General features: G+C 38.5%; 1 protein-coding gene across 7 annotated transcripts in view; it reads left to right on the forward strand.

Annotated features, from left to right (window-relative positions):
* rnf144aa (ring finger protein 144aa) overlaps positions 1-22677 on the forward strand; it is a 67766-nt gene that overhangs the window by 8163 nt on the left and 36926 nt on the right. The window lies entirely within an intron of this gene.

Below are 22677 nucleotides of genomic sequence, written 5' to 3' on the forward strand. Positions count from 1 at the left end.
TACTGAGCACTTAGAGCTGTTGAGCCATAAGTAGTTGCGGTCAACAATTGGAAATGTGTGCATTTTGAAATACAGTAAGAGAGACATTTTGCAATTTAATTATGAGAGGCAATATGACAACAGAGTTTGTGCTTATCTTAGGAACTTATTGCCATACCAACCAATGACAATCAACTTTTCCAATCATATATTATTTACCCAAAGATTCCTTTTCAATTACCACTGAATACCTCTTGATTTGAATCTGTGCTACCATTATGTCTCAACGCAATGTTTTTACCTTAAAAACTTCAGGAATACTAGAGTAGGCTATTACCTAAATGTTGTGCCTTAATAACATGCCATGCTTTCTCAATTAGTCAGTCACCATTCCTATCAGTGATATCAAAAGCTGCATTGTTGCTGCTCACCAGCTGTGGATGAGAAAGCAGTTAGTGTAAAGCTCTGTAATGCTGGCAGGAGAATGTCTGGCACTGGCAGAAGGTGACCTCAGCTGGGTTCAGTTCAGATCAAGTCAGCAGGATGTACTTGGTATTAAGGATGCCTTGGTGTTACTTTTTAACGGTTAGATTGCAGCCTGAGAAAAAAATCATGGTTAACTGTTTTTACAATTATTTGCACATTTTCTTATTATGCAACAGCACTTAGGTAAAAAAGTCAAATCATATCACAACTGAACGTGTCAATGGATGCGTTTCTTAGAGATATATGAATTCAGCCCTACAATAAGAAAACTGATAAATACACAACAAATAAATAGGAGGTACAGTTGTGCTCAAAAGTTTGCATACCCTTGGAGAACTTGTAATATATGTACCATTTTTAAAGAAAACATGAGTGAGCAGGCAAAACACATTTCTTTTATTTCTTATGGGATTCATATTCAACTGTAGGTTATAACAGAATGGCACAATCATAAAACAAAACATGGCAACAAAGAAAAAAATGAAATGACCCCTGTTCAAAAGTGTGCATACCCTTAGTACTTAATACTGTGTATTGCCCCCTTTAGCATCAATTACAACGTGCAGTCTTTTGTAATAGTTGTCTATGAGGCCCCAAATTCTTGCAGGTGGTATAGCTGCCCATTCGTCTTGGCAAAATGCCTCCAGGTCATGCAAAGTCTTTGGTCGTCTTGCATGAACTGCACGTTTGAGATCTCCCCAGAGTGGCTCTATGATATTAAGGTCAGGAGACTGTGATGGCCACTCCAGAACCTTCACCTTTTTCTGCTGTAACCACTGGAGGGTCAACTTGGCCTTGTGCTTAGGGTCATTGTCGTGCTGGAAAGTCCAAGAGTGTCCCATGCGCAGCTTTCGTGCAGAAGAATGCAAATTGTCTGCCAGTATTTTCTGATAACATGCTGCATTCATCTTGCCATCAATTTTCACAAGATTCCCCATGCCTTTAGAGCTCACACACCCCCAAAACATCAGTGAGCCACCACCATGCTTCACAGTGGGGATGGTATTCTTTTCACTATAGGCCTTGTTGACCCCTCTCCAAACATAGCGCTTATGGTTGTGACCATAAAGCTCTATTTTGGTCTCGTCACTCCAAATTACAGTGTGCCAGAAGCTGTGAGGCGTGTCAAGTTGTTGTCGGGCATATTGTAACCGGGCTTTTTTGTGGCATTGGAGCAGTAAAGGCTTTTTTCTGGCAACTCGACCATGCAGCTCATTTTGTTCAAATATCGTCGTATTGTGCTCCTTGAAACAACCACACCATCTTTTTCCAGAGCAGCCTGTATTTCTCATGAGGTTACCTGTGGGTTTTTCTTCGTATCCCGAATAATTCTTCTGGCAGTTGTGGCTGAAATCTTTCTTGGTCTACCTGAACTATCCCTGAATTTTCCACTTCTTAATAAGTGATTGAACAGTACTGACTGGTATTTTCAAGACTTTGGAGATCTTTTTATATCCTTTTCCATCTTTATAAAATTCCATTACTTTGTTACGCAGGTCTTTTGACAGTTCTTTTCTGTTCCCCATGGCTCAGTATCTAGCCTGCTCAGTGCATCCACGTGAGAGCTAACAAACTCATTGACTATTTATACACAGACACTAATTGCAATTTAAAAAGCCACAGGTGTGGGAAATTAACCTTTAATTGCCATTTAAACCTTTGTGTGTCACCTTGTGTGTCTGTAACAAGGCCAAACATTCAAGGGTATGTAAACTTTTGATCAGGGCCATTTGGGTGATTTCTGTTATCATTATGATTTAAAAAGGAGCCAAACAACTATGTGATAATAAATGGCTTCATATGATCACTATCCTTAAATAAAAGACAGTCAGAAAATTTTGCATGATCAGTCATATTTTCATAATCAATGCCAAAATTTCACAATTTCTGCCAGGGTATGCAAACTTTTGAGCACAACTGTATATAAAAAGAGACAATCCGATATAGGGCAGAGCATCGCGTTTCAGGTGCAGAATTATGCACTTTTAATGTACCCTGAGTGCTTTGAATCGATTCAAAAGTGTAAAACTGAAAGATTATCGTGTGTGCAACTTGTAGTTCACAGAATCCGAAAGTTTTTCCTTTTGCAACAGTTTATTAAATCAATCCATTGTCTGTCAATCACCCCTCCATAAAGAATCTGCAACAGACTCCATAAAAATACGGTCTTTAATTTGTCCACAACACCTCACAAATAAACCTGTGAACTATGCATAAAAACAGGAACATAGCTTATAGCAGGCGATTAAATAATTGAGAATTTAAGATGCAACTTCTCAAAGTTTACCACACTGATATTAACTACACGCAAGTGCAGTGTGTGCTGTAAGAATGCTTAACAATCTGAGAAGTTGCATCTCTCAATTTATCCCTTTAAAAGCTACAAATATTAAAACTTACTAGTTGGTTGTTGTATGACAAGTAGAACATCCTGTCCCATTTGTAGGACGTTTACCTTTATAATGATGTCTGTCTGCATGTTTTACATCCTTAGATTCTAAATTCTAATGGTTAAATTAACTGTGATATTTTTTAATCACGGTTAATAGTGAAACCATATATTCGCGACAACCGTACTAGGTATTGCTTTTGTGTAGAGTAAACTTAAATGTGAATAGGTTAATTCACAAATTGCTCTGAATTAGGGCTGCACCTAACGATTATTTTTTATCGATTAATCTAACGATTATTTTTCCGATTATTCGATTAACCTAACCACTAATTTGCCGATTATTCTAAAGATTTTTTATAATTATTACTTGATTAATATAACAATTAATTAACCCAAAATAAATATACAAAACTTGTCTCATTAATATTTCAATATTTTATTAAATATTCAATAATAATAAATAAATAAATCATCTATTAAATCAAAGTGTGCACTGCAGGGCATTATTCTGCAACAAAAAACAGTGTTACTATGAATGCAAACTTTAATACAGTGAAAAAGACACTCTATTAGCATAACATAAATATATATAAAAATCAATAAAAATTTCCAACATTCTTTTGAATGTCCATGTAGTAAAATAAAATATTTGATGCCATGAGTGTACCTTCATTTACTATTACTATTATTTTGAATGGCCATGGAAAATGAAGCAATGTGATAACAATTTTACCTGGTCGCAAAAAGTAGTCCTTTAATTTACCTGATGAACTTTCATCTTTTACTGATCCTTTATGCTTCGCAGAGCTAATGTGTGCTTCTAAATCACTTGCACCTTTATTAGCAAATGACACATAAGTGCCAGCTTTACATGTCATACATCCTGCTTCCCATGGATCTCGACCTGGATGAAAGCATGGGAATTTTTTTGCAAATCTTCTGTAAATTTGCACTTTCGTTTGGGCATTGTTTCCACTCAGCTGTCATTTGCTGCTACTGTCAAGCAACTGTTTGATGCTGAAAACAACAGCGTGTTCGCGGAGAGATTGACAGGCAGGAATTTGGCCAATAGTTGCTGCAAGCCTCTTATAATTGACCAATTGGTGTGCAAGAAGGCGGGACTTACAAAGAGGGGTTAAAGCAATGCAAATATGTGCACGCACACAATGAATTATTAGACCAGATGCACATCATAATGCAACTAAAGCCGAATCCCGGACATTTTCGCAAATTTAGAAATCCTGGCCGGACGCTTTTTTAAGGTCTGAAAAAGAGGACATGTCCGGGAAAAGAGGACGTATGGTCACCCTACGTTAGCAGCAGTGCAGAAATTACTTTTAACATGGGGGCGATGAGGAAACATTTAGAAAATCAATTTAAAGTTACTACTACTAACAGAAACACGTGTTGTAATACTAATATGTCATGCTTGGGTGGAGACAAAAAGTAAACAGGACTTACGGTGCTGCCTTGCTGCTGTCTTGACAAAGCGCTCTGGGATGCTTTCGCTTCAAGTGTTCGTTCATGGCGGTTGTACTGCTGTGATAAGCCATTTCCAATTTGCATAGCTTACACAGCACCACATTGTTGGGTCTCTGGCTAAAATTCTCCCATGCTTTAGATGACCGTAGGCGAGTTTTTTTTAGCTGCAGCTTGTTCTTCGGGGGAATCCATACTTAAACCGGGCGCTGCCATTTTAATTACTCCATTGCGATGCGCCGACACATGTTATGCAAATCGACGTATTTCTGTAATCGATGACGTCGATTACGTCGACGAATCATCCCAGTCCTACTCTGAATGATTCATTAGCGAGGCGGACAGAATCAAAATTGTAAAAAATCCTTATTCAGTGATCACAACGGAAATGCCATGGAAAAGTCGTGGAAATGTATTGGCCAAAAAGTGTGGAAAACCTGCAAACACATCAGGGTTTGTAAAATGCAAGTTAGACAAGAGAATGTGCATACTAGTGAACTGAACAGAAATGCAATTTTTGCTAAATTTACTGGTCACAAATTATTCAGACTATTCTCACAGTGAATTTGGAAACAGAAACGGCCTTGTGGCCGAAACGGGAAGTGTTCTGGAAGAGCATCAGTTTTGCGGGTGCAATGCCCACAGAGGGGTGCCAAAAGTGAGTTGTTTTTAGCGATGTGATACAGTAAAGAGAAATGTATATTTTACTAAGTCTTCCTCCAAACCTAACCGTCAGAGTAAAAATTTTATATTAGAAGGAAAATGGAACCTCCAAACCGCACTGGTCTCTGATTGTGCAAACACGATTAATTCCTGGTTTTAACGTGGGACGAGAAACCGGGTGACCCATGCGGCTTCCAGTCTCACCACAGGAGAAGGTAAACAGGCTTGATCCGATGCAAAAATGTCTGATGGGAGATGCCGTTTGTCAGTAACTCTGCATAACGGGGCCGATGTCAGTCTTCTGGAACATTCGGAAGCAACATTCTGGGTTCATGTGTTATCATGTTGAATTTTTGTTACCTGAGTAGTTTCATGTGGGGTTATCTCTTCGTGCTTACTTTTGATCTTATAGTAAAACTGGTAACTGTGTTTGAGTTGTGTGTGATGGTTGACCTTTTTTTAAACAAGCTTTTCATACTGTGTGATGCGTTTTAAAATGCAGGTGTTGGTGTTATCGATAATGTTTTCATTCCTTCAGCCCTCACAGTTGGTACCCTCTTAACCTGGCAGCTCACAGTAACCCCGTCACATGAAGCATTGCCACATGTGGTTGGTGATAGAATGAGACATTTGTATGTTAATAGTTTAAAGCTAGGGTGTGCAATCTTTTCCAGAAAATTTTTTTGTTATACTGGTTGAAAGTCTCTTCACATCCTGATAGCAATCAATAATTTAAGTGGTCTAAATGTAAAAAATATATATATATATCTTCTGTGGAAGGGACAGGACTAAAAAATGATCGACCAATCATTGAATTCGGTCCGAATGTAATGATAGGATGACCTTCCTGTCTGTCAATCTATATTTGCATACCGCCACGCAACTTGTTCGCGCAGACAATCACACGTCATCAGCGTGGTTTCCTTGACGCTGTGCAGAGCGAGTGCAAGAATGGAAGGCGAACCACAGCTACCTTATGTTCCTCCTGACCCACCAGTAAAAGGAAACAACCGTTGTGATCGATTCCACCAACACATCTCCTCCTGGCGCTTAGACTCTGCTCTGTGTGTGTGTGTTCATGTGTGATAGAGGAGGCGTGGCTTTGGAGACACCTCTGAAGCGAGGGCGGGCTTTATGCTTTCAAAGCTAGCTTGCTAACTGCTTGCCTCTCTGGATTACACACCCTAGCTTTAATGGCAAGGTGTGAACTCATCAGGCAGTGAGAAATGTAATTCCATGCAAAGCTTTGCCTCATTTTTGTGACTTGTACCGTACTGCACAACATCTGGCAACGATGAGTACATGAGCTCTCTCTCCACTGCGAAAAGACGGCGGTTTTTTGAAAACACTAGTCAAAGTCTTATTAAAAGCTAAAATTCCTGAAAAAATTTTGGCACGACTAATGCAGAAATATCTTTTATTGTAATTTCTTTAAAAAATAAGCAGTGAAAGAATTGTGTTTTAAAATATGATTCATGTTTAAAAACGCTTTTGTCATGGGGGCCTGTGTAGCTCAGCAAGTAAAGGCGCTGACTATCACCCCTGGGGTTGTGAGTTCAAATCCAGGGTGTGCTGAGTGACTCCAGCCAGGTCTCCTAAGCAACCAAATTGGCCCAGTTGCTAGGGAGGGTAGAGTCACGTGGGGTAACCTCCTCGTGGTCACTATAATGTGGTTATCGCTCTCGGTGGGGCGCGTTGTGAGTAGTGCGTGTTGCGGAGAATAGCGTGAAGCCTCCACACGCGATACATCTCTGCGGTAACGCGCTCAACAAGCCACGTGAAAAGATGTGCGGATTGATGGTCTCAGATGCAGAGGCAACTGAGATTTGTCCTCCACTACCCAGATTGAGTCACTATGCCACCAAGAGGACTTAGAGTGCTTTGGGAACTGGGCATTCCAAAATTGGGGAGAAAAGGGGAGAAAGAAAAAACAAATCCACCAAATCAAAGTCGTGGTGTAACCAACTTATAGGTAGCCATTTTGTTGTTAATGTTGACCATAAAAACCCAACAGCGGAAACCTTTAGACCCTCAAGACTGAGCGTGAAGTTTTAAAAAACATCTGATATTTATTTTGAAATTTTTTCAAAAGACACATTTTAAGTCATGTGGTGTAACCCAGAGAAAACTTGATATTTTTGACTCAAAAATTAATAATATTTATATAAAAATTGTGTTTGAATTTTTTTTTGGAAATTAATGATGAAGTTGTTTATACTCTCATGTATTCAAGGTGCAATAAAGTATTATAATACTTTTTACTTGATGGTTACACCACATGACATTTTTTAAGCTTTAAATGTTTTGTAGAAAGTGCTATAAAGGTTTTTCAAAAATGTATGAAACCAAATTGGACACAAAGATTACATTTCTGAGAACTTGACACAAGTGTTTTAAAATAGAAAAATATTTTTACACCTTGGACAACCTTATTTGTCAATGACCCATAATAAGAATTAGGAGTGCACTTTTAGCAGTGCAGCTAAAGGGTTTGATAATACAGAACGTTCTGTACCTGTTGAAATTTGTTGTGTAGAGCAATACTGTTTGAATTATTGCATCATTTTCCAATACCAGTATTGCTTTCTGCAGGGCTAAAAGGTAGGTGAGGGAATTTTTTGTGTTAAACAAAGCAAGTAACAGGGTAAATGTGTATGCAGTGTTTTCCAATGACGTGTGTTTGCTACTTGCATATCACCAGAGGTGAAGAGACAAGTTTGGGCATGTGGTGTCCTCATCTTCTGTGATTCAGAGCATATTCAGAAGTTTTACCTATAGACGACCATTGTACTCTTCCTAATGTGTTTTCAAAGTATGCATAAGTACATCGAAGAAAAGAAATAGCTGAATGTTCACTGAATACTTTCAGACAAAAAGACCATTTATTGATGTTGAGCAGACATATTCATTCATGCCATACATTTTATTGGCTAAATGTCTCACTTTCATACCTTCCCCCATACTTTCTTGTATTACGGTAAATACATTTTTATTTTCTTCTTCTTTGTGTTCTTTGAGGAACAGAATCTTGTGTGACAACATATTGCATTCAGAGATCACCTCAGGCTCTTGGTCTCTGATTGTGTCAGTAGAAATACGTACTTCTCAGCATGCGTGTCAGATCTCTTCATTTTCAGTCAACAACTGGCCTGTTCAATTCTGAGATTGCTGGCTTTGTTTTTCATTCAAATCTTTCCCTATGCACATGATGAGATAAAAATTTCTCACTGTTTTAATTCTGCCCTGATCATATTCATCCTTACTGATAATGTTATGCTTTCAATCACACTTTAAAATATTTTTCACATGCCATTAGAGGTCGACCGATATGGGTTTTTATATGTGTGCATTTAGCAATCGCATTTTCTCACAAAAAAAACAAAAACAAAAAACGAATCAAACGAATTCACATACAGTGCACAGAATCAGAATGAGTTTACTGCCAAGTGTGCTTACACATACAAGGAATTTGACAGTGAATATGACATTTACTTATAGCGCATGTGAAGCGCTTTTACTTTGAAGTTGTTTTATCGCTTTCGTGTGGATCCTGCAAGCGCAGCAATCTACTAACCGCTTTCAGCTTCTCAGCCCGGATCGCCTACTTGGAGTGTCATGGACTAACTGTCGCGCAACATTCATGAGTCAGAGGGACACCATTTTGATCCCGGCTATTATAAAATGCGCTTAAGAGGAAATACTGTATATGAGTGCTCCACAGGATGAAAAATGGATTTGCACAAGTTTTGTGAGGTTTGTGAATGAAATCTGATAACACAAAATATCCACATTTGCAGATGATATATGATAGAAGTTTTACTGATATTTGCCTTTGTATAATTAGACAGGACAATTAATAGTTACAGGACTGTTGAGAAAAGAGAGTGAGAGTGAAACGCATGAGATTTGTGAATTAAATCTGTTTAAAACTATTTATCCGCATATATGCAGATGGTATATGATAGAACAGGGGTCGGCAACCTTTTTGACATGGAGTGCCAATTTTTATTTTCCTGGTCAATGGCTGTGCTGACAACAACCCCCTGTCCTTTTGTACAAAATGAGTTAACAGTTAATGTTACAAATTTGCTTATTTGTGTACTGATCACGAAATTGTGTAGAATCTTAAATATTTCCTATATTATGCCATACTATATTTTACTAAATCACGCAGAGCTGGGTAATCACTAGCAAGCAAGCAACACCGAGAGAGGAGTAGACTATTTTATTTATAAGTTTTTTTTTAGAAGTTTTTCGCACCTGACCTGCATTCCAGAAGTTTAGAAGTTTTTCGCACCTGACCTGCATTCCAGTCTACATCTTAATGTAATCCTTCCTCATGATCACGCAGTGTGTTTTCATCAGCTGGATGGGAGTGTGACGAAACTTGCGGCTGCATGTGCAAGCCATTCACGCATCACAAGCCAATCAACTATTTAGCCCTTTTTGGTGAATCGCACCTGCAAAATCCTAAAACTTTATTTCCAGGTTTAATTTATATTTTTAATAGACTTCTTTAATAAAACACGATGTGGGTTTATTTTTTTCTTTTAATCTTTTAATGTAATTTTGAGTGTGATCATGGTTTAAAGACAGTGTACCTGTATGCTGGGTTGGAAATCTCAAGGATTAATAATGGTGTTTTCCTTAATACATCACGTGTTCTGAAAGCAAAAAGAAACAATTGAAACATGGAATGTAGGTGTTCATCCGCGCAGCCTAACCGAAGCAAAGCAGGCGCGTTTACTTGCGTGATTAACCGAAAGTGAAGCTTGGCTTGCACGCGCTGCACAAGTCTGTTGGGTATACTGCGGTCTCGTCACATTTTAACTTTTTGTTTAGCCTCCCATTCAGCTCATGAAAACATGCTGCATGATCATGAAGAAGGATTACATCAAGATGTAGATTGGAATGCAGGTGTGGAATTTATATAAATAAAATAGTCTACACTTCTCTTGCCGTTGCTGATGTGCCATTAATTACTCCTCCATGTGCCAGTGCTGCTGACCCCTGTGATAGAAGTTTACTGATATTTGCCTTTTTATCATTAGTCAAGACGGTTAACTGTTAAAGGATTGTTGAGAAGAGAGAGAGAGAATGAAACATCATAGCACTTTAAACATGATGAGCTAATACGTGTCAGTCTGTATTTACTCTGATATGCTGGACTGTTCAATTGAGATTGGTCTATTATTGTGGTAACATGATGGCATTGGTCATTTAGATGTCTCAGACTACTTCTTCACGTGCAGGCAAGCAAGCGATTATTTGTGCTGTCGCGGCTTGAAAAACTAATCGGCCAAATGGGAAAATGTATCGATCGATGCCGATAATTAAAAAAATTCAGAATATAGTCTGCTCTGCGATGCATCGGTCGATCACTATTTGTCATCTGTAAATGGACAGACTTCCAACATTCATTAAAAAAAATCTTCTCCTTATTCTCAATTGATTATTGTGGGTGGTGACCTTACTGCTGTAACTTTGATCAATGTGTCTTTGCTCTTCTAATGCTAAGAAATTCTTCCTTAAAGCTGTCTGAACTTATTCTGCTGTTTTCATAACAAGTCATTAGCATTTCCATGTTTTAGACATACAGTGCATCCGGAAAGTATTCACAGCGCTTCACTTTTTCCACATTTTGTTATGTTACAGCCTTATTCCAAAATGGATTAAATTCATTATTTTCCTCAAAATTCTACAAACAATACCCCATAATGACAACGTGAAAGAAGTTTGTTTGAAATCTTCGCTAATTTATTAAAAATAAAAAAATGAAAAAAATCACATGTACATAAGTATTCACAGCCTTTGCCATGACACTCAAAATTGAGCTCAGGTGCATCCTGTTTCCACTGATCATCCTTGAGATGTTTCTACAACTTGATTGGAGTCCACCTGTGGTAAATTCAGTTGATTGGACATGATTTGGAAAGGCACATACCTGTCTATATAAGGTCCCACAGTTAACAGTGCATGTCAGAGCACAAACCAAGCCATGAAGTCCAAGGAATTGTCTGTAGACCTCCGAGACAGGATTGTATCGAGGCACAGATCTGGGGAAGGGTACAGAAAAATTTCTGCAGCACTGAAGGTCCCAATGAGCACAGTGGCCTCCATCATCCATAAATGGAAGAAGTTTGGAACCACCAGGACTCTTCCTTGAGCTGGCGCCCGGCCAAACTGAGGGATCGGGGGAGAAGGGCCTTAGTCAAGGAGGTGACCAAGAACCTGATGGTCACTCTGACAGAGCTCCAGCATTTCTCTGTGGAGAGAGGAGAACCTTCCAGAAGAACAACCATCTCTGCAGCACTCCACCAATCAGGCCTGTATGGTAGAGTGGCCAGACGGAAGCCACTCCTCAGTAAAAGGCACATGACAGCCCACCTGGAGTTTGCCAAAAGGCACCTGAAGGACTCTCAGACCATGAGAAACAAAGATTGAACACTTTGGCCTGAATGGCAAGCATCATGCCTGGAGGAAACCAGGCACCGCTCATCACCTGGCCAATACTATCCCTACAGTGAAGCACGGAGGTGGCAGTATAATGTTGTGGGGATGTTTTTCAGCGGCAGGAACTGGGAGACTAGTTAGGATTGAGGGAAAGATGAATGCAGCAATGTCCAGAGGCATCCTTGATGAAAACCTGCTCCAGAGCGCTCTGGACCTCAGACTGGGGCGAAGGTTCATCTTCCAACAGGACAACGACCCTAAGCACACAGCCAAGATAACAAAGGAGTGGCTCTGGGACAACTCTGTGAATGTCCTCGAGTGGCCCAGCCAGAGCCCAGACTTGAACCCGATTGAACATCTCTGGAGAGATCTGAAAATGGCTGTGCACTGACGCTCCCCATCCAACCTGATGGAGCTAGAGAGGTCCTGTAAAGAAGAATGGGAGAAACTGCCCAAAAATAGGTGTGCCAAGCTTGTAGCATCATATTCAAAAAGACTTGAGGCTGTAATTGGTGCCAAAGGTGCTTCAACAAAGTATTGAGCAAAGGCTGTGAATACTTATGTACGTGTGATTTTTTTCATTTTTTATTTTTAATACATTTCAAACAAACTTCATGTTGTCATTATGGGGTATTGTTTGTAGAATTGAGGAAAATAATGAATTTAATCCATTTTGGAATAAGGCTGTAACATAACAAAATGTGGAAAAAGTGAAGCGCTGTGAATACTTTCCGGATGCACTGTATTGTTTAAGCTTATACTGGTGGGAAAAAAACAGGCCATACCATCTTATGGTGGCCTAGCTGGTTAACCAGTTCAAACTGGAATATGGATAACTAGCTCCAGCTATGATATATCAGATCCCCACCAATTTAGCTAAGGTGGTCTACCAACCTAGACAATGTTTCTACCAAATGTTCCGGTACCCTGAAATCAAACCCATGTGGCCGAGTTACTAACAAGTGACATTTCCCATCAGATATTTTTGCATCCATGGAAACCAGGAAGTAATTTTGTTCAATTAATCAATGATGAATGCATTTCGGAGGTTGCATTTTCCCTCTAAAATAATTTTTTTACTCCATTGACGGTTAGGCCTAGGGTTGGGTTAGGGCATATGCCTAATATAATGTGCATTCCTGTTGACTGTTGACATTCTTTTGGCACCACTCTGTGGACATTTCTCCTAGAAAAACTGAATATGTGCCCATACGTTCCAGCTACGGTTATTGGGGGCAGTGGTTTGAATTTCAGTAATCGTAGACCAGTTTCGTCCCAGGAACTTTCAAACTACTATCGCTGAATTCACAGTGAGATCAATCTGGCCCAGACCAGGTTAACCAAGATGGTTTACAAGGTCAATTGTGATTCCACCAGCTGTTTTCTCAGTTTATAAACCACCTAAAACAGCTTGGACTAGCTAATGACCAACTTCATCCTGCTAGAACTGTACTCCTACTGTGCTTCACACGGTCCTTCTGTTCTTATTTCGGCAAGCTTTATGGTTATATACGTGACAAAGGATTGAAGAGAAATTCAGTGGCAGTCTGTCATTTGTAATCTTTCACACCTCTTCTGTTGTATATCGGTAAATATGACAGGCCTTTGACAGAAGAGAACAGGTTTCAGCAAGAACAATCAGTAGGAGTGACTCCCCTGACTAAAATGGAATCAGCTGGTGGGATGTTGTCTTTTAACTGGATATCCCACCAGGGCCATGGCAAAGCAAGTTATTTTTACCAGAAGCATCCCATCTCTGCAAAACTGGTTGGAATTGTATTTAGTCATTTAGGAGCCAGCTTGATGATCAAGTGTGCTAGCCCTTTGTTAGTGCTGACTATTAATCTAGTCCATGACATTCAAGGAAATTTCTTTGGAAAAGACATTGATGGTATCATGAATGACGCATGCCAGGGTCGAGGGCAGACACTGACCCATGATTTCATGCAAGATCATTATTGTAGCCTTGTACTCATGGAACATCAAAATAACCTATGATGAAAGAAGTGTAAAGGATGATCACAGAAGCAGTCTGTAGTAGATTTCAGTCCTCACTTTACTTCTGAGAGCTGAAGATAATTTCCCCTGCCTGCTCACTGGGAATGTTTCACCTCTGGGATCCCAAAGTTTATAAAGAGGGAGCCAAAAATAAAAAAGTGCTTAATCCCTTTGGGTGATAAATGTGATAAACAGTGAGAGAACAGTTACACGTTTATGTGAGCTCCACTTTGACCCTACATTAGATGTTGTCAACAATCTCATGAATGCTTGAAATTTTTAGCTTTATACACTAATTGCTAGGAATTTTTGTCAGTTTTGACCTTTAAATTACTGGTCTTCCATAAAAGTTCTGACTATCAATTGTAAAGGCCCAAACATACTCTACGCAAGTACGTGAACGTAGACGCACCTTGCTACACAAGCTCGATTTCACTCTTTGTTGTGCTCAATTCATAACCCAACGCAAGTACGAGCTGCATTCTCAGCATTGCCGCAAGGGGCGCTAGAGCAGATTTTCTTCTTTCAATCAACAACTGTCATGGCGGACTCGGGCAGCAATTTGAGTTGAATCTTTTCAAAAAATATATACAACTTTTTGTCCCCAGTCCATTCAAGCAAACTTGTTTTTTCTCTTTGTCTCTCCCCACTCCTCAACTATCGACTCATCTACCACATCTGGTTTCTTGGTCACGCCCAAAAAAATCTATTGCCCCCTTGTGGTCTGAGGTTTGTAACCGCCAGAGCAACGCAAGAGCACACATAATGTATGTACACAGGGACCACTCGTTGGCCATGCGCTCGCATCTGAGTTTGTGTGCTTGTGTGAAGTATGTTTTGGCCATAAGACTCAACAGATCTTTTTTTAGGCCAGTAGTTCAGATTTTTACTTGCCCTGCCAAACATTTTCACTGGTCCCACCAATAAAAAAAAAACTCAGCAATGTATTTTTATATGTCGTGTATTTTTTCTTAAAAAAAAAAAAAAGAAATTATAATGTAACACTAAAAAAGCCATAAATTATTAAACACACTTTACTTAAAGACATATGATAAAAAACCTTACTAATTTGTTTATAATTTTCAGTTAAATTATCAAAAAGACTATTTCAAGTCATTCTTACAATTTTGACAAAACCTCATCTATGTTAGTCCAACATGATCACACAGGAAATTGACATGTTGCTTTCGAAAGTTCATGTACCCTGACATCAACTACATTCAGTCCAATTACTGACATTCGCCATCCCCATCAGTAATTTTTGCATCAATTCAAGCATGATCACATTCTTCTAGCACTACTGAGAGCTTATTTTGCGAGCGACCTCCGAGACACAGGTTCTGTTCCCATGGTAACCAGGAAGTAATCGTGTTCACATAAACAATGGTGAGCATGATTTGGAGGTTGCATGTTCCCTCTAAAATGACATTTTTACTCCACTGACGGTTGACGGTTGTGAGAGTTGAAAATAAATATGCATTCCTGTTGACTGTATAACATAATTTACAACTAAAAACATGGACATTTCTCCCAGAAACTGGAGCTCACTTGCCCATACATTTAACAAAACTTCCAGTTTCGGCCACTGGGGGCAGTGCTTTGAATTACAGTAAGCACAGACCGATTTCAGCAGCAAACCTTTCGACCTACTGTCGCTGAATTCACAGTGCGATCAGTCTGGTTAGTCAGCTAGAGAACATTACCTTTGTGACATTTAAATGAACAGAATTTGCATTAAAAATGTTCAGTATATCACAATTTGCAAGGCAAAAAACCACATATGATCAACAAACATGAGATATAGGAGAATGTACTGGCCCAATATGGCAAGTGATGGTTCTGTCTGCTGTCTCAAAAATCCGATCAATCAGGCCATCCTTATTTTTGAGCTCATAATTGTTTTACCTTTAGTAGTTTACTTTTATAGTTAATCTGCTTGCCACCCACAAAAAAATCTAAACTAGTCGAAAACTTGCAGCAAATTTGCCGCTCATTATTTTCACATGCAAATTAGCTTTTGAATCACCACAAATGTTTGCCAGAAGTTTGCAGCTCTTCGCCAGTAGTTGTCAACCTCTGGCAAATCTTTGGCAACAATGGACAATCTGCCTTAAGTTTGCTGCAAAACTCATTTGTATGTGAAAAATATCAGTGGTAAATTTGTCGTAGATTTTCGTAAGGGCAGTTACATTCTCAGAACCTTCAAATAAACAAAGTTCAAGGTCTAAATTGAACCTTCCTTATTCTCACATACGTTCTCTTTTGTTACCATTTATAGACTGAACTGCCATTAAACCTGTATGGAGATTTGCTGTATGCCACTTTGGCATTTGCTTCGGTGGTAACATGGCAGTTTAATGAGGGTATAGTTTTTGACAGGAAGACAAGAATGACCTTTAAAGAGAGACAGACTCAATGCTGGCAAACTACCTCAGTGGATACACACACAGCCTGCAGTCAGAGAGAGTCCAGCTTTAGTAAAACACACTGGTTCTTCCCTGGGGCTTCTCTGTTCTCTTTAAAGGGACATTCCCATTTTTTCACTTCAAAACCTGTTTAACCTCTTCAAAATCTGGGAAGCTCTTGGGAGCGTTTGACATGTTTCTGTTCTGTCTATTTTTCTCATATCACACAGACACTATAATAAATACAGTAGTTCTGAGACTCTGAAATCTGATTGGATGAGGCACATTTTAAAATATACACAACTGATATACTAACACTTGTGGCTCATCAATGTTAATGTGCCATGTGCTTGGGAACCATAAACAGTCTACGGGCTAATGAACTGTATGAATTGGTGGAATAATTGTTTATTGTGATTAATAATAGTAATAAATGTCATTATTTATTAAACATTGTGTCCTTATCAAATTGCTGTTGCTGCTGTTTTACCGTGCTTTCATGTCATGTCAGCATTATCGTAATTATGAGATTTTGACTTGTAAAAAGCATTCATGTCTTTGAAGAACTCATAATTACAAGATGTAAACTAGGAATTCTATGAAAGCTCCGACTTGACAGTCATGACGTCATGTAAAAAGAACCAATATGGCAGCGGCCTCAGTAGTTAAACGTAATAGTAAACACATTTCTGTTTGATATGCCATTTAATTGTGTCAGTGTTATCTGGAGCGCTTTCTTTGTTCTTAAACATTTCTTTGTTCAAGAACATATAGAGGATAATTCATGTAGTGAAAAATACTTTTGTTGTTTTGGCGTCATGACTGTTGCCATAGAAACAAATAATTCCTCTGTCCTAAGACATGATCAGCTCTGAGTAGAATCTCAGAGTTGCCGTCTCGTAATTACAGCAATTCCAACACGACGTCAATGGAGCATTCTACTCTGCTTTGTGTCATGCCTAACAACACCATGTTATCTGTGGTTAAGTCACTGTAATACAAACATCTCTTTTAAATAAAATTCTGATTACCTCCTGCTCTCCTCAGGCAGTAATAGCACAATGTTTATTGTGCCGAGGCAAATTGCAAATTGAGATTTGCAAATAAAACACAATCTAATCTTATCTAATTAGCCTAATTAACATAGAAAAGAGGCATGTTTGCACAGAAAGGAATGACAGTGAATTAATTTAGCACTGACTGCATAAACGAAGTTGCGGATGGTTAGTAAATACATTTTGCACTGAGATATCATGCCCAAAAATGCCGTAACTGTTTAGTGAATTCGCCCAGTGTTTTGTGAGAAACATTGAATGCAGTTCAGTAGTTTGACCTTAACAGATTGGAGACTGGTAGGTTATCACCGGCCAACTGCAGCACTGAACAGTGGGAGGAAATGCCACTGAACAAGAGTTGAACTTAGGATACTTTAACTTAGATAAAGATCAAGATGTGAGGACGATATGTTGACCTGTTTTCTGGATGTCATTTTTCAGGGTAGTAGATTTTCTCATCTGCCTTTTCCTTCTTTGTTATTTATCATAATGTGGGGAAAGCATTTTATTATACCTATTCTCATCCCAACCAGTGTTTCTGGCAACCAACTGATCTCGTTTGGGGAAAGGTTCCCTGTAAGTGTTTTTAAAGACAGCATTACCACACAGTGGTTGATTGTGACATATGATGCTTTTATGCTATGATAAATGAGGTTGAAACCATGCCCATGGGGCAGGTAAATTCCTCTGCTCTTTTCAACAATGACTGAGTGGAAAGTTACCATAAGTCTGATAAAGTTGAGAAACAAAGAACTTTATGAGTGAAGGAAGGAACATTGTGTTAATGTTTGTGGAGTCTGGGGTAGAGAAACATCCATATCTTGAAATGTTCAGGCATCTGTACTTTCTTAGCTCTCATTGTGGAATTGAACCATTTCTCTCAAAGAGTAAATAATGGAGGGGAGACTTAGAGTTCAGCACGAGCATTGAAAAGTTCCACACTCAACTCCTCTTTTTTGGGGGGCTGACTCTCACGAAAAGAGGAAAATAACTTAATGTAAGAAGATGAGAGAATAGACTCATTATGTTCTAGTATGTTTACTTTTTCCAGATTTTCTCATGGAATATTTGTAACTGTAGAACTTGATGGTTAATATATTATATATATCCCTGTCTAATGCACAGTGAAAACAACCAAAAATCAATTTGCTTTGCTAAATGAATTGCAATTTTGAAACACTCCTGTCATACCAGTAACCTTATAAAAGCTGTTTTATTCTACATGGAAAGGGTCCTCTCATGGGGGCAGCCATGTTATGATCACATGACAGGCCAAATACTACTCGCTTAACCTCTTCAACTCTGGAGCATATTTGGGCTGCTGCCTGCAAATTTTCACACTCAAATTGAAAAGCTCACCATTTACACATACTGTGGACTAATTGACAAAAATTGCTCACATTTTTCCAGAAACCCCTCCAAAAAAAAAAAAAAAAAAAAAAAAAAAACACTCCAATTATTCATAAATAATATTGTAGAAGTTTACAATCCTATGATGAGTAAATTGTTTTGTTGTTGTCCTAACTTTGTAAGCATGTAATTCTAGTTCTGTTCACTCCATCTCCCTCCAAAAAGTCTTATTTTATTCCACTAGATGGCAGCAAGTACAAGAAAACATAATTTTCCCTCTATCACCTTCCGTCACAAAATGCCGATCTGAAATGTACAGTAGTTGGCGCTCTAACACATTTTAGCCCTCACAGATGTGTTCGTTCATAGACATTCAGTCTAATTTTCAGTTCACGGACCACCCTCATTGTTTCATGGAATATCTTGGCTTCTGAGTGGACTAGAAGCTCAATGGTGGTCATCTAGGTGTCATTAGAAAGCTGAGATCCTCCCCTTTGCGATGATGTATAACATTTTATCATCAATAGTCAATAACATATATTTCTGATAATTTGTTTAGCATGCTCTTCCTGCTAGACAGCATATTTTGTCCTGGGCATCAAAGATATAATATTGGATTATTCACAAGTTCGCAAGCTCACAGACTTTTGCCATCAAGTAAAAAATGGCCAAAATTTTTTTTTGAAAATTCCCTAAGGTAAAAGCAGATTTAAAGTTTTTAGCTATTTGGGGCTCACAGCAGCAGTGATCGGTGCATAAAAGAGACATTTGTATTTGATGTCTTACAAATATCATATTTCACTTTGTGATTTTTTTTTTAAAATCCTTCAAACTGTGGTATTAGGGCAACCAAATAAACTGTACAAAGAGCTTTCATTTGATATATTATTTGTCTATTTAAGTGCAATTTGAAAGACTTTTATATTCATATTAATATTACTACCACATGACCTCTAGGTAGCACTGGTTTGTGCCGCAAATGCATTTGAACGATTCTGCGTCCCTGCCCCTTGGTGTCAGTGTAAGTACAAGACAACATGCGTAAACAATTACTGAGAGTGTGGCTGAGTTCAGAATGGAATACTGCTCATACTACTCTTACTTTTTCTGCCATATATGTCTATGGCAGAAATATTAGGAGTAGTATGGTAGTATGCAAGACAGGTTTTGACAAATTGAAGGGAGAGTGATGTAAAACCTCTGAACTCGGTCTACAATATCAGCTTTTTCTGCCATCTCTGTTCTCAAGATACAGAAGGCCTGGCACATCATCAAGTCATCGATACATCTATCCCTATTTGATTACTAAAGCTGAAACAGGCCAATACTTTTTGTGGAATTGATGAATGAGTTTGCACAACTTAAGAGTGCTTTAACTTGCAGCAGTAAGGGAAAAATTTTAATTATGAGCTAAAAGCAAATGAAAACATGAAGGAAGCTTCTTTGGTTAGTTGAGTTGTCTGTTATCAATAATCTTTTTTTTTTTAAGAAAAGCATCATTATCACTATTGATCATACAGTACCTAGGACTGTATGATCAATGTTTGAACAAACCCCTAACCCTTGGTACTACATTTAGATGTGTAACTTGCACCATTTGTGCTTTTGACATGAATGATACCCCAAATTATGCTGCCTGTTGAGACACTTCTTGAGTACCTTTACTTGAGCCATACTTAGAGACCAGAATATCAAAGAGACTTGGGTTGGTTTGACTTGGGCCAGAAAGTAACTACCAAGGAACCATCCAGAAGCCCTCAAGCCCCTTTCACACTGCCAGCGACATTGTCGCTTGAGGTTGCTAGTCTCTGTACTGTGAAGTCGCTAGTGGGCGTTCCTACTGCTGTCGCTCTAACGTTATTGGTGGACGGCACAACTGGCCATAGCTTTGGAAATTCTGATCACAGATGAGATGTACTGCTGGTAAAACAAAGATATCATTCTAATTTGACAAGGAAGTAGTTCTCTTGCCTCTAAAAAAATTTACATTCAGCAGGGGAGCATGCTTTATATAACCTGCAGCGGTGTTCATTGCATCATATTATGAACAAGATTAACGATCTATCAATATATGAATCAAACTCACTCAGAATGCCAACAGCTTTTAACACGGTTTTCCACACATCTTTGTTTTATGATATCCATACATGTGGTTACAGACAAATAATTCTGAACAGTGAAATCCCTCATTATAATTTCATTATAACTTTTCCTCCGTCTTGCCTGAACTTGGCACCAGTATGTCACAGGAGACGGATGACATGAGCTCCACTGCCTTTTCTCACATTGGTAGTCGGTCCCGAATGTTGCTTGTCATGTCGCGGAACGCACATAGCCCTTTTCCACCGTCATGTTTCGGGAGCGGGTTCCTGGGTCATTGCGAATTATCAAATTGTTCCGCGCGTTTCCACCACTGTAAAGGCCGCGGAAAATCTGGTTATCACTAAAAATTGCATTAATTTAAAAATATTTCTTCCTCAAAAGTAAGAATTGTTAATGGAACCCTTAAAGAATTGGAATCTATAAAAGGAATCTCTGTAGAATCTATATCTATTGTAGAATTTCTAATGATTCCCATTCCTAAACACCCTAGCAACTGCATAGCAGCATATTAAAAACAACTCAGAACACCTTAGCAATCGCATAGCAACAACCTGGTAACCACCCAGATTTGGCACCACTCTTTTTTTTTTTTTTTTGGGGGGGGGGGGGGGGGTTAAATGGAAAAAATACTTTTTCTGTAGAATATTTATTGATTGCCACACAACTAGGACCAGTGGAATTCATTTCTGCGACTTTCACAAAATTTTGCCATTGAACAGCATCACAAACTTATTCAAGGACGACCCCCCTGGTCCCAATGAAGATAACTCATGACTCATTCCTTGCGGGCATCAAACCAGCAAACTTCCGGTTACCAGCCCTGAACCTTAAAGAGAAATTATACCCAAAATGAAATTCTGTCATCATTTACTCACCATCATTTTCCAAACTCATATGACTACATTTTTATTTTTATTTTTTATTTTTTTTGTGGAAAACATAAGGAGATGTTATACAGAACGTTAGGGACTGACAGCCTTAGTCACCATTCACTTTCATTGGTGACTGAGGCTGTCAGTTCCTAACTTTCCCTTCCTCTACAGTCCTGACTAAATAAACAGAACACAACACAAGTTTTAAAACATTGTGCTGGTTCTCAAGCTGATCTGTAAGAAAACATTTAAATGTTTTGGCTAACATCTCACAAAGTCTTCATAGGGGTGGGCGATATGACCAAAATCTTATATCACGTTATGAATAATTTTATATCACGATACCGATATATGTCACGATATAGGACAATTTTTCTGGAAAATAAATAGAAATGAGTTTATATATTAAATAACCATATTGTAATGACTATTTTAGGATAATCCAGTCAGTAGATTAAATACTTTATGAATGAAAACTACTTCCTATTTTATAATTTTCTAAAGTAAAAAAAAAAAAAAAAAAAAATATACACTCAACTTGCTTTTAAATGAGCCTTACCATAATGCTAAATTTCAATTTCAATTAAACGTGGCAACATTTCAGTCTATGTTGTTGATCAATATTATTTTTATTATATACTTTCCTCAAGAAACTTAACATCTTCTCAAAGCAGTGCAACAAAGAAGAAAATGTATAAGTAAAAAAAAAAAAATAGCCATCAAAAATAAACACTTATATGTTCTAAATGATTTAAGTCTGTAGAGAATAAATGAATATCTAAAGGCAAACATGGCTGGTTTGTTTCCATCATTTGATGGAAGGTGATGATGTTTAGTTTAAAAACCTTTTTATTTTGGCACATGATACAGTGGTGGTTAGAATGTTGGGTTGTCTAGCCATTTGAGTTGTTAGACTTCCTCTATAGCGGCGTAAGGTAAAAAAATAAAAATAAATCTTAAGTAATGCGAGTGATCCCGCTCTGCACTCTCCTGTCTCTGGAGCACAAATATCGGGAAGCCTGCTGATCTCGCAAGCATTTGCGTGCTCCAGAGACAGCACACGCGACACTCACGTGAAACAAAGAAGCGTGAGTCAGGTGAGCAGCATATTTAGTGCTTAAGAAGCGCAGAACTCAAGATGACTGTCACTCAGTTTGTTGAATTTCATTGAAATTTTCATTGCCAGAAAAACACTGTCCATAACAACTCAAAGTTTCTGCCCACCTTTAGCTACAAGTAAAGAATGGAGTCTGACATAAATACTCTAACCATCAGAAGCGTATCCGCCTCATACCCGTTGGTTGCCTAGCAGTGTTGACGTTCTTACAAGCACTTCCTGTAAACACTTAAGACACAAGGCTCTCTCAGCACAACAGCCCACTTCAGCACTGAGAGTCTCATAGTCGAGACTTCCAAAAATAACCCTATCCCGAAAAAAAAAA

Source organism: Myxocyprinus asiaticus, chromosome 17 (genome assembly GCF_019703515.2).
Source record: "Myxocyprinus asiaticus isolate MX2 ecotype Aquarium Trade chromosome 17, UBuf_Myxa_2, whole genome shotgun sequence".
In the NCBI taxonomy this organism is placed as follows: Eukaryota; Metazoa; Chordata; class Actinopteri; order Cypriniformes; family Catostomidae; genus Myxocyprinus; species Myxocyprinus asiaticus.